Raw genomic sequence first — 14,222 nt, 5'->3', positions numbered from 1 at the left:
TTCATTCATGTTTTTTTTTAATTATAACCCAGCCCTCCAACAATTTGAAGGACTGTGACCTGGCCCTCTGTATAAAAAGTTTGAGGACCCCTCTCTTAAGAGATCAAACTCTAACTAGATCCTATCATTTTACAAATAAAGTAGGTCCTGGGATGTTTTGAATGTTTAAAATTGCACTATATTTTAATTATTTGCTTATAGTTGCCATTTCGAAGTTATATGTACTGTTTTGTGTTTGCCTTGTTTATTTTATTGTTATTGACAGTATATTATTTTTGACAGTATCTCTGTTTATTATTTTTTTTTCTGTTTTCTTTGTTATAAGCCTCTCCAATTCCCTTCAGGGAGAAGGAGCGGGAAGGAGCGGGATATAAATAAATAAATAAATAAATAATATTGTTATCTTTTGAAGAATATTCCACTCCATTTATATTCTCACCCAAGCCTTTTCACGAGTTCCGCTTTTACATTGCGAATGCTCAAACCTCATTGGTGTTTAAAGGTTTGTTTTTTTTGCAACTTCTCTCATTTATCTTATCTTATCTTATTTATTTATTTATTTGGAACATTTATATGCCATCCTTTCTCAACCTCCAAGGAGAGATTCAGGATGGCTACCAACAGGCAACAATTTGATGCTGAAACAATAAAACACAATAAAATACGATCAAATGCCTAAAAAATCAATATAAATATACATTAAGAGGGGGAGGGGGCAGATCTAACCTCCTTAGGAAGGGAGTTCCACAGCCAAGGGGCTGATATCTCACTCTTCTTTTACTTTACAAAGTTTCGCATCCTTATCTAATTGCTCACTTCTATTCTTGCTTACCTGTTTTCCCACTGTTGGCCATCTTCAGCTATGTGCGGTCATCTCAACAGCTGATGTAACTGAAACAAAAATTGTTTCTCTTCTGCGACAGCAGACCAGGAAGTCAGATCAATTTTACACACTTCTTTTGCCATTGTGTGATAAGGGTAGGAGGTTAAATATAGCTGGTTATAGTAGCACACAGAGAAGAAAGGGAGAACCTAGTTCTGTGCTTTGCTGCTAATAATGACCCTGACATCCCACAATAGCCAGAGACTGAAAGAAAAGATAATAAACCTGAAGGCACATCATCCCAGTTGTTAGCACCTCAGTTCTTACAAGTTAAGAGGCTTTAACCCTGAGAAGTACTGATGTATGAGGGACCTCCCAAGAAAAGGGATATAATATTAGAAATACATGTCAGGAATTCAATGTCTGTGAAACTTGTGAGGTTAGGAGGTTTAGTTCATTTCTCTTTTTTCTGCAACTTTGAAGCAAGAACAGAAAAGTGAAATGTAGAAAAGTTCTGAGAGATCATCTATATTGAAAGGTAGTGAGGCCAGGTCTCGCTAGGACTCCTTGCTTTTTTGCATCCAGTTTTAACTCTCATGTGATCAGGCCAACAACTGAAAAGAACTAAGGATCCAATCATACTAACAAATCAAAAAATGGTATGGTCAGCCTGAAGATATACTTTAGAGAAACATAATAATATGTTTTGAATATATTTTATGCCTATCACGTAACACAGAATCAGTAGAGAAGCTGACAAATCTACTGCTCCCAGCTTCCAGGCTGTTCACATTCTGTGTAAGGTATAAAATGATCAGGTATGCTGTTGGACTGCCTTGTCCTAACAGAATCTGGGGTTGAGCATGAAGGATTCTCTCAAAATCTATAGATATATTTGGGTGTCTATAGTTCCCTCCCATATATCTGTTTATGGGTGGAAACTATTATGTTACTTCTGAAAATGAAGAATGCAAAAAAAAAAAAAAGAGGAAGAAGCAGCAAATTCTGTATGTACAAATGAATATTAGTGTCTTTATATGTGCATGCCTTGTAGAAAATATGTTTGTACTATTTTTGTCCCAATCTGCTAGCATGGATGTAAATGTCAAAAAGAACACTTTTCAGATGACAGCATAGATGAGAATGCATGGCATACTGAAATACATGCGGAGTAGATTGTGTTTGGCTAGAAGCTATAACTCACATTTTCTACTTTAAATAATTACAGGGATGACATGGTTCTTTACCAGGAATGGAAAATGTTGGGCAGAGACTTTCATCTTCTCTCTGTGTTACAATGTTTTCCTTTCTATCTGTTGTGCTAGACTCCCTTCTGATTTTTTCGTACATTGATACACCTTTTCATTGATTGATATTAATTTGAGCCTATTTCTCATTTACTTGGGCAGGAAATATCACCTTGTGGGCAAGCTACTGAATGGTGTCTCCTGACTTCCAAAGTCGCTTCTCTTCCATTTCTCCTTCAGCTTCAGAGGCTATTACAGATAGGTTGTTACTCCACAAGTGCATTTAATTCCTTCTCAAAACAACCCTCTTGTGTTACTATCTCAAATGAGCACTTGCATTTGGACATCAGCTTATGTTTTAACCCATATTATGCCACTCTATTGTCTATATCCCATCTGCTCTCACACATGTTGTTAGACTTTTTGTACTAGTATAAGCATGCTGCATTGAATTCTGGTCTGCTATCAATTAAGGTTGTCTATTGTGGCCCACTGGATTTTACTCCTCATTGGTTGCAGAGGTTTTATTTTTCAACACATCAATATTTTTGTGAAGGCATATTCTGGTGTTCCAGGATAGCTAGCAATGTAGCAGTCCTTGCTTTCCTGGCATTGGTCAACATTCTCTTTGTCATTTTGACAGTTGATTGAACTTTCACATTGTTCTAAGGAGTACCCAGGTGAAAATGTGTAATAATCAAATCAAATTGTTATAGAAAATTCTGAATTGTTTTGACATAAAATATGACCAGCTATCAGAGAATGGAATATCTCCTATTCTGTTACATTAAAAATAAGCTTTTAGCTTTTTTGCAACTGTCTCATGTGTAGATCAGAAGCAGCAGTGTACTGATATGAAATAGTCTTTCTCTTCCCATGTGAGTAAATCTAATTAAACTTTTCTCCAAGTTTGGCTTGCACTTTATGTGGATGCAAAATCCTCCTTTGCTGCCTATCTCCAAGAGAATTACAGGTTTTACTTTGTTTAGTGCATGCTTTCAACTGGGCATTCATGTCAGACAAGTATACAGTCTCTTGCTCTCATGAGAAAGTTCGCAATTCCCATATGTGAGAAGTGTAACCTTTACATTATGTCTAAGGGCAATGCTGCAGGAATGACAGATTTTGTTGCTGTGTGACTCCCCCCCCCCCCCCCAACATGGTGAAGCTATCGCAATGTTTTGGGCATGATTTGTTCAGAGAAGGTCTACTATTATTGTCATTTAAGGCTTTGAGTTTTCAAGTCTGAGTTAGGATTTGAGCCCCGATTTCCTAGAGTCCTAGTTCAACATTCAAACCATCATGGCATACTTACTGTAATTACTATTCCATTACCCATAAAAATAATGTCTTCTTGTATGTTGACCTTCTCTGCCAGGGCCCTTCTACACAGGCCCTAAAATACAGAAGTAACCAGGATAAAAATGGGGTTGTTAAATGTCATTTGACAAAATTAATGGTTAAAGACACATATTCAAAAGGGAACTTTAGTCCTATTTCAGCTGAAAAATCTGAATATTCTCATGACTGTATATTCCTGCACACGAAAACATGTGACTTCATTCCTATATGCTGGTGTGTACTGCTCCAGCACATGTGCACATTTTAAAATCCCCAACAGCTGATGAGAGCTGTAAACAAATGGAATGTTGAACAGCCCTGCATGGCCAGCTGATTGGCCAGGGCCGGCCTCCTCCCTCCGTCTGGCAGCCCTTATAGGGCTGCCCGGTGCATGTGCAGGCACTGGGCCTGATACAACTTGCCATCCCACCTTCCCTGCATGATCATGTTGTTTGGTTATTGTTAAGTCTGTTTTGGTTTTGTCATCCCATCACAACTCTTCTTGGTGTGTGGCATGGGCTCTGGATCTGGGTTTCTTTCCCCCACCCAGATCATGGGGGGGGGGGGGTATCTGGTGGTTCCCAGGGGTGCCGAGTAACTCAGCCAGGTATTGTGCCGGTGGCATCCTGATGTGTGTGGCGGTATCGGTCAACAGCGGGCTGACCGATCTTGATCCAGAACCCATGCCTGGCTGCCAACCTTTCAGTTCCTGTAATCAATAAATGGGTTGTGGCCATTTTATTCCCATTTCAGTATGTGTGTGTCTTTTCTGGTTGTTGGCAGGAGGCATGTCACCCATCCACACGCAAAATAGGTTACAGCTTCTAACATGTTTTACTTCTGACCAAACTTCAGTGACAATATATTTGACTATCTGTATGTTACTGTCACGAGATGTGCTTTCTTATATTACCTCCTAAGCAATGTGTTAAATTGGTAGATACTGCAGCATGTTTATTTATTTTATTTGTTTTCCTATTCAGCTTTGTTCACAGGGTGCTATAAAATAAGCCCCACTTAAAAAGTCTGCTATTCCTAGATCTTTACTTGAATCATACTGGATAGGGACATAATAGTTTTGTAATTGCATCAACATGTCCTGAAGCCTATTTGGGTCACTCATCAGTGGCTTCTGTATAATGGTTTCTGATGACTTACAGTCAGTTTGGATATGTATATTCTGATCAAATGTGAATGAATGGAAACTTTCCACTCCGAACACTGCAGCCAGCAATTCTTTTTCAATCTGTGTACAACTGCTTCCAGATTCTGAAAGCATTGTACTTGATAATAGGACCGTGCATATTTCTGTTTTTGAAAACAGGCTCCAGATGGTTCAGAAGATTTGGTTGCCGAATCCCTGAAAATGTGACAGGCAGGGGACAGCCTTATCTGGAACAGGTCACAGCAGCCAGATCTTTTTGGCTAATGGGGGCTAATAGGGACCAATGGGGCTGAGCAAGCGGTACTGACTCCACCAGAGATGCACATAGCACCGTGTGGGCAGAGCACCCTTACTAATAAGGAAAGCTGTTGCTCCTCCTTTATTTTCTTCCCTGGCAGCCTTCTCCATCCCTTCTCGAAGGTCCTCTGCCAACTTGTCCACTAGAGGCAAATGGGAATTTGTTTTCCCAGAAGTACTTTGTGCTACGCGAGCATTGAAGGAGCCTTGTACTCCCTCCTGAGTTATGATGGGAGTTGAGGTGTTTCTCTCTGTGTGTTTCTCACTTTCTTTCTCAGCCAATCAGGCTGACTGTGTCCATTCTCATCCACGCTTGTGGCATGTGCTCAGAACGTCAAATTCCAGAACCCCCTCTTGTGTGTTTTTTTAATGTTATGGTAAAAACATTTTAAAAAATTCAAAAAATTAGTAGATTGGTGAGATATTCTGAAACTTGGAAGGCTTCCAGAGGTAAATGGGGCCTACAAGTGAGGCAAGTTTCATGCTAATAGACCTTAAAATGACAGAGAAATGAGCCTCTAAAGTTTCCTCATGGGAAGCAAAGTACCAAATCTTTTCAGCATGAAAACATAAAACCCCTCCCGCATTTGGGAAGCTCTCTAAAAATGAACAAGGGACACAGTTCTTGTGGGTTTTTTCGGGCTATATGGCCATGTTCTAGAGGCATTTCTCCTGACGTTTCGCCTGCATCTATGGCAAGCATCCTCAGAGGTGAGGTCACCTCTGAGAATGCTTGCCATAGATGCAGGCGAAATGTCAGGAGAAATGCCTCTAGAACATGGCCATATAGCCCGAAAAAACCCACAAGAACTGAGTGATTCCAGCCATGAAAGCCTTCGACAATACATTGAACAAGGGACAGCTGAAAACCAGACATTGAAAAGGCATTTTTTTTCTGAATTGCATCCCTCTACTTGCTAATACAAGAGGCTATTGCTTTTATTTATTTATTTACTTTACTTATATACCGCTGTTCTCAGCTCGAGGGCGACTCTGCTTTTGTAGCAGAGTAGCTCTTTCAACCTCATCAGATGGTGAGCAGCAGGAGGTAGTGGCACTCTGCTTTGACACAACATGTGGGGAATGCACTGCCCCGTGCCTCACATTGCCTGCATCTCCAGAAGGGCAAGCACTGGAGCATGAGTGGTATACTTGACTTCCCCCCATAGATTATGGCTACATGGGAAGCCTGCTGTGTTGTGGTGGTGGTGTGCTAGCCCCCCCTCCACCCAAACAGCTGGTAGGATGTTGTCTGATTGGCACGGGCTGGCTCCATGGGTGAGTGGGGCTAGATCCGCATATGCCACCAATTCCAGCCCCTTATGATGAAGTCTCCAGACTGGTCTCAGATGCTTCACATTGTAATACTAAATGTTCACTTGGACCATGATAATTCAGTGCAGGACTCTTGGCTACTATGATCTTAGTTTTTACAAATGCCTGATGATGACTTTCCGATTCCAGCCCTTCAAAATCTTTGTGTGTTAGTTGTTGGAAGGGTTCATATGAATCTTCCAGCCCTTTATAAGACTTTACCAAGTAGTTTGCCATTCCCAACAATATTTGAACACCCTTAATATCAACCAGGCTTTGCACCTTATAAATGTCTACTGTCTTTTTCTTCTTCTCCTGAGTCTGTTTTCAGGCATTTTCATGTAAAAAAAAAAGGCAGGGTACTCCCATTAGTTGCATCTTGAATTTATCTGAGTTCAGGGTTTTTCTCCTTATTTGCTCCTCTCAAAAAACATGTTTAGCTTTCTAGCATGATCTTTTAATGCTCCTTCAATAATTCATTCTTGCACATTTAATATAATTGTCATCGAGAACTGGAATGTATGATTCAATTGGGGTGAAATACTTCTGGTGGGATGATGATGATGATGATGATGGGGCGGAATGATGCCAATCAGTATTTGTAGCCACTAGGAATTGCAAAAGCTGTCAGCTAACCTGACTCTATGTCTAGTTGTATGTGCCAGAATCTACTCTTTACATCAATTATACATAAGACCTTGGCATGGGAATAGTAGTTGTATTTTTCTGTCTGTTCAACAGTTTTGGATCAATATAGGTGCCCAGCTTGTGCTCTTTAACAACTAGAGCAATTATGACTATGGCATATAGGCTGATCCATTCATGTTTTAATGCTTCTGCCAGTGCTATGTATCATTTTTGGAAGTCTTCTCTGTGTTCACAGTAGAGTCTTTCTCCAGTTTCCCCTTTCCTGACAGTAGTGCTTCACTCTGAAGACTTATCCAGATTATAGCAGTGTTTTCTCCTTTGGCCAGGCAGTTGGTTGGTTTTGCTTACTCTGTACTGCATGCAATATATTCTGATGCTGTACCTCAATTAACTGCATAGTTTGTACTCCTTTGATCCCCAACATCAATCTGAATTCACCTCAATTCACAGTAATGAAGTCTAAACAATAAACTTTACTGTTCTTTGAATTGCAAAGCTTAAGTCTTCACTTACAAACAGGTTTCAGTACATTCCTGTTGTATACAATAAGAATCTGACAACATGGTTTAATGTCTAGCTTTTCATTAACCAACAGCACTGACAAGACATTGCGGTTTTCACCAAAATCCAGCCAAAAGCAAAATGTTTTGTTTGTTCATTTGTTTGTTTTGTCAACAGGTTAAAGGAACTTTTCTAATATATTTTAATAAGCAAATACTGTGGTCAAACAGATACTATTACCACATGTATTTCTAACTACATCAGTGGTTCTCAACCTAGGGTCCTCAGATGTTTTTGGTCTACAGCTCCCAGAAATCCCAGCCAGTTTACCAGCTGTTAGGATTTCTGGGAGTTGAAGGCCAAAAACATCTGGGGACCCCAGGTTGAGAACCACTGCACTACATGGACATAATGCCAAAGTTGGGCTCAAGAAATTCTTCCCGATGCCATCACTATATTTTGGCAGCATTTTTATTATCTAATCCTGTGGTTTCTTCATATTCTTCATATTTCTGTACAAACTTTAGGGATACATCACTACTATCTGTTTGCTGGGCATCTTATTTTCTCTTCCCATGTTATTTCTTGGAATACAGATATATCTCAGGGCCCTTCCACACAGCCATATATCCCAGAATATCAAGGCAGAAAATCCTACAACCTCACAACCTCTGAAGATGCTTGCCACAGATGCAGGTGAAACGTCAGGAGCGAATTCTTCTAGAACATGGCCATGCAGCCCGAAAAAACTACAACAACCCAATTTTACAATATCTGCTTTGAACTGGGATATCTGAGTCCACACTGCCATATATTTCAGTTCAAAGCAGAAAATGTGGGGTTTTATTCAGCTGTGTGAAAGAGGTTTCAGTTAATGAACTAAAATTGTTCCTAGACATTATGTCTTTAACAGAAACCTTTGTACCAGAAGAAAGAATAGGAACAGATTTGCATTCCACAAATGTCAAAAACATGTATCATGCTTGAAGCCGGGTAGTTGTGAGGTTTGTCGTTGGGCAGGAAGGACTGTTTGGGCTGGTGCCATTGGGCAATTTCCGTCTTCTACAGAAGAGGAAGGTTGTATGCAAAAAGAGTGTGCTTCTGTGTGTACCTAAGAAATGAAACTTACTTTTTCTTGCTCTGTGCCTTGGCTATGTAAAATGTGGCTGTAGCTCTTTGCTGCTGTTTCCTAAATGAAACTACTGGCCAACCTGCCAAGATATTTATGGCTGAGGAAGTCTTCGTTGCACCTGTTGAGGGCTGGGAGTGTCTTACATTCATTGAAGTATGAATGCATGAATTCTAGCCAATTCCATATTGACTCATGGATATTGATTCATATTGACTCATATGCAACAGTATATAGTGCAGGACTTCCATCCCAAAGTCTTATTGGATCTGCCTGGCACATTCTCGTTTTGAGGTGAGTGGGTGCCAGGATTTTTCATCATAAAAATAAAGTTTTTTTAAAAAAAATGCAGGATTTTTAGTACTTAGGCTGGAGGATGATAATAATTACAATCATAGCAGTAACTATTCAAATATATTCAAATAGTTACTGCTCTGATCGTAACTATTGGCATGATCAGTTATGTAGATTTACTCATCAGTTACTTAATCATTATAACTGTGTCATATTCATGACACAGTTACAATGAGTAAATCTGTGTAACTGTTTTGTAATCCCAATCACTACTTAGCCATTCTTCTGACTCCCTCATCATGATTGTAAATCTTTGCAAATTCATTAGGTGTCAGCTGTATGGAGAAAGTGAGATCCATTCTGCTGCTGAATGGAGCATGGGTGAATGACATTTCTGTCATTTTGGGGATCAGGAGAAGTAACTTTGTTAAATATACTTAAGTACACTTAACTGAATAAAATAAAACTGACAACACAAAAACAAAACCAACTAACCCCCAGACAAAAACATATTCATGGAACCTTTTGAAACTTTGTTGTTCTCTTAATTCAGGAAAAAAAATATTGGAAACCATATTGGGGGGCATGATAGCTTTGGAGTGATAGGCCTACATTTTCTACTGTATTTTGTTTGGGGTTTTTTTTGTTCAGTTTGCTTTTAAGGGTCTCAAGGGCAGGCTTGTGGAGACAGAGGACAGTAAATTTTAAACTCCATCAGCAGCAGTAAAGTAACTTTTCTTAGGATTCAGAACATCTTCTTTTGTAAAGCAACAAGTATCTCTAATTAAAATTCCATAAACAATTACAATCATAATAATTGTGTTGAATGAAAAATATTACCTTTCTTTCTAAGATTCTCATGTCTATTTCTGATTGTTTTTCACATGAGTGGATGGACCATCATTTTATGGAGGAAATAATTCTTAAGTCAACAACGTGCTGTTCTAAGCTGGTGCCTTGTTCAGTCACCTCACATGCCACAACCTTGTGGATCTGTGCAGTGTCTTGCTTATTTCATCTGCTTATGACTACATTCATATATAAACTGGAGAAAGTGGGTTTTAAAAAGATTCACTTACCAACCATTTCCATTATACCAGGTATAATGAGAAAATTCTTTTAAATGATGTAATTGTGCATCAATTATATTGAATGTGTACTGCAGTGCAACTGCTTGCTTGCAGTCCAAGTTAATGACCCAGTGAATTACTAGCAAAGACAGATTTGATTTTAATGTAAAGTGTTTGAAGCAATTTAAGCTCCACTCATCATATTATGTCTGAATACCTTAAGGCAATCCCAGGGCCATTATTTTAATAGGGTGCCATTGCTGAGTATCCATTAACTGTCAGAGTTTAAGTAATTTCCAGGTATCTTAATTTTAAGATAGCCCTAAATTATATTGTTGTTAATAGATCTACATTACAAAAGTGTAAATCTGTGTCATGCATAGCTGAATTGATATGCACTTTAGTGGCATTCTGAATATGATAGAAATCAGAATTTGAAACCGCCCCCAAACCCCTACCTTCTGAATTTCATAAATATGTAACCCGGGAAGACAATATCTGTATTCCTACTTCTAACTCTCTACATGATAAAATTGTTTCTATATTATCTGATGAAAGAAGAAGTGCAATCTGAAAAATTCTACCTATCCTTAGTCTACAGTAGGGAAGACTCTTCCCCTCACTTTCATAATCTTTCTAGACAGTAGTTCCTTTTTGATTATCCACATAAAGTGATGTATTTCTGATACTGAAAATAGTGAATATCCTACAATTTGAAGGCCTACTTTTCCTACCTCCAAAATGTATTCCATCATTCATTTCTCTGACTTTGGCTTATGTTAAATTCCTAAGGTATTTTTGACTATGTAGCATGTTGTCACTGATATTGTGATTAAAATTCTATTTCAAATAAAATTTGCTGGCAATTTAATGTTATATAGTCAATTGTCAGGTTGGCCCCTTAACTCACCCCTTTTCTAGCAGGCATGAGACAGCCACAGAGGCCTAGAGAGCTCCTGGCCATCATTGGGTACCTTTGCTGAGCTCAGTAAAATCATTGGTATTGGCCAGGAGCTGTCCACAACTCAGAGGCTGACTGCTGCGGCGACAAAAGATAGCCCAGTTCAGTTCCATTCTCTTTTCCCTGCACCATGAAGTGAAGGGAAATGGCAGCACTGGCCATAAGGGCAGCTGGACCAACTTGGATGAGAGCTGGTACCATTGTTTACTCCAAGCCCAAAGTGTGGACCTGCTCCAGATTTTTAGGGACGTGTGGGAAAATTCCAGAGCATTGCTTTCACTTCTATTAATATGTGGTAAACATGGGTCAATCAGTTTTTACCCCCACTTTATTGGCCAGACATCCCTGGACAAGTCAAGGGGCAACTTCTGGCTCAATTTGAGATTTCTGACCAGTGTAGACAAGCCCTCCCTCTCAACAGTCTATTCTTTCACTCCCTGCTGACAACATCTTATACCTCAAAACCCATCACATCACATGGATTTCTCAAGAAAGATTCAACTAATCAAAGCTCTTATTTATCTTAAAATTCCTGTTATTTTATGCAGGCAGGAACCTAAAGCTTACCCTAAAATTTGGCTTCCAACTCTGCTCAGTGGCAACTGTAATATAAAACCGTATTCTTCAAATATCTGATTAAATTGCATAACAACGTTGTCAATTAACATTCTGACCAATTTGATCATATATCCTTAATATTACAAGATGGGTTATGTCAAGCTGGCCTTTTAGAATGATGCATTGAAGGAAAGGGGTTTGTAAGCCTCAGTGTTGATATTCATGAGAAACACCTGATTGGAGAGCAGTAGAGGTTTTAGTCATTACTCTAATAACCTTTAGATAGAAAATCAATTAACACCGTACATTTTCTACAAGTACTCCAAATTAAATAGCTCCTAATGAATGCCAATGACTGAAAAGAGCTGTGGTTTCAAACTGTGTCAGTGGAAGACTGTTATCTGAAACCTAACAACAGCTCTACTAGGAAAGTAGAACTCCATAGGAATATCATTTCATACTACAGCTACATGATTTAGATTTTTATGTGTGTGTGTCAGGAGCGACATGAGAAACTGCAAGTTGCTTCTGTTGTGAGAGAATTGGCTGTCTGCAAGGATGTTGCTCAGGGGACGTCTGGATGTTTTGGTGTTTTACCATCCTTGTGGGAGACTTGTCTCATGTCCCCACATGGGAAGCAAGAGCTGACAGGAGAAGATCATCTGCACTCTCCTAGGATTTGAACCTCCAACCTGTCGGTGTTCAGTCTTGCCAGCACAAGGGTTTACCCATTGTGCCATGGGAGTTCCTATGATTTAGATAATTAATAAGATTGGTGACTCAGTTGCAGAGTTTAATGATTATTGAGAACTGCCCTCACTTAATAAAGGATCTGATTCCATGAGATCTTTTCTCCTTGGTTTTTATTCTCCTCACTAGGATGAAATTATTACTTTCTCTAAAAAGATTTAGCACTCATGCAGTCTCATATAGAGGAATTGTCACATATAGCCTGGATCTGAGTTATCTAGAACTACATAGGTACCTATAACTCTCTCCAGTACAGGATGACTACTTATTCCCTCATTTGCTATTCCACTGGCCAGAGTCCCCTCTGTCTTGCCTGGATTAACCTTCAATTTGCTCACTCTCATTCAGTCCTTTATAGATGCCACACACTGGTTTATCATGAGAGTGTTTTTGGAATTAAGTGGGGAGGAATACAATATTTATTATGCAAGAGTCAAACAGATTCCTCCATATTTGACAAAAAACATAGCATCATCACTAGGAGCTGGATGTCACCAGCATATTAGTGACACCTTATCCCAAAGCTTCAGTCATCTTCCAGCTATTTTATATATATATATATATATATATATATATATATATATATATATATATATATGTTAAAGCAGTGTTTCTCATCTCTTTCCCATAATCAAATCTGTAGCCACATTGAAAGCAATCTGAACAATATCTCACCCAGAAATCATTACACCCTAAACCTTTTTTAAAAGAGCCAACAGCTGTCTTCTATCCAGCTGGGAATATTTTGCTTCTGTGTATTGTATATATTGGGTCTAATTCTGTTTTTAAAAACCCTGTTTTTGTTCAATTCTTCTTTACTTACTATACTTACATTTCTTCCAAATATTTGCATAAACATGTACAGCTTAGTGAGGCTTTTATTTGTCATTTTAGCACATTGAAATTAGCATCACAATTAGTTCCACTATGAGTATTTTTCCTTGGAAGAAAAGCCAATGAATCATTGAAAACAACCTTTGTTTAATTCTCTGCCCATAAATTTTCTAGTCTGATTTATTGACTATAAACTGCTTTGTGTTTGCAAGGATGATGTATGAAAAGTATATCACTGTACTTTTTCCATTTATTATGTTTGACAAATATCTAATTGCAGGTTTAAAGGAAATCATATGCAGATAATTACCAAGTACCATATAGTCACATGTATATGTTGACTTCATATATAAGTCAAGGGCAGATTTTGGGGCCAAAATGAGAGTTTTTGTTTTGACTCGGGGATAAGGGCCCTTCCACACAGCCCTATATCACTGAATATCAAGGCAGAGCTCCTACCTCTTTATCACACTTTACTCCCATCTTTACAACTGAAAAGCAGGTGGGATGGATGCAATTAATAGTTTACCATCCTGTTTCATTGCCCAACTGGCAGCAGTCACTTTTATCCTAAGGGCTTTGATGCAGAACCATAGAATCTCATGGAAAGAAATGGTTTTAACCTGGATCACTATCTCTTGTATCCTATGGGGTTTGGGGCAGATTTATTTATTTATTTATGGCATTTATATGCCACCCTTCTCACCCCAAAGGGGACTCAGAGCAGCTTACAAGATATATACATACAATATATGATATTATTAGCATAGCACAATATCAGTATGATATATTACTATATTGTAGTATACCATTATATTGCAATGTTATTAATAATTTTACATGTAAGATAAAATATATAATTATAATATTGTATTATTATTAGTTTTATCTTGTATTACATTATAATATTATAAATATTATATGCATGTACAATATATTATATTATTAGCATAGCACAGAATACAAGGTGGAACTGTCTTCCTGGTCCCCTCTCTCTTAACTCTGGCCCAGAAAACTTTTACCCCATGGGAAGAGGTGGTTTTAAACTGGTGTCAGTCTCTTGGTTTTTGGATATTGTTTTTTTTCTCCTGATTTTTTTTAAAAAGTAGTACTGACCTTGTGATGAATGTAAGATGAATGTATTGCCAGCTCTTAAATACTGCTGATGATATAAAAGGGGCAGTTCTTTATGTTAAAGGGATGGTCACCTATGCTTTCCTGGGATGAGGTTATTAATGGATGAAAATGAGGACTCATGGTGACATTGCTACAGTAGGAACAAAAGAAACT

This window comes from Anolis sagrei, chromosome 5 (assembly GCF_037176765.1).
Source record: "Anolis sagrei isolate rAnoSag1 chromosome 5, rAnoSag1.mat, whole genome shotgun sequence".
Taxonomy (NCBI): domain Eukaryota; kingdom Metazoa; phylum Chordata; class Lepidosauria; order Squamata; family Dactyloidae; genus Anolis; species Anolis sagrei.
Note: the sequence above shows the minus strand (reverse complement) of the source record.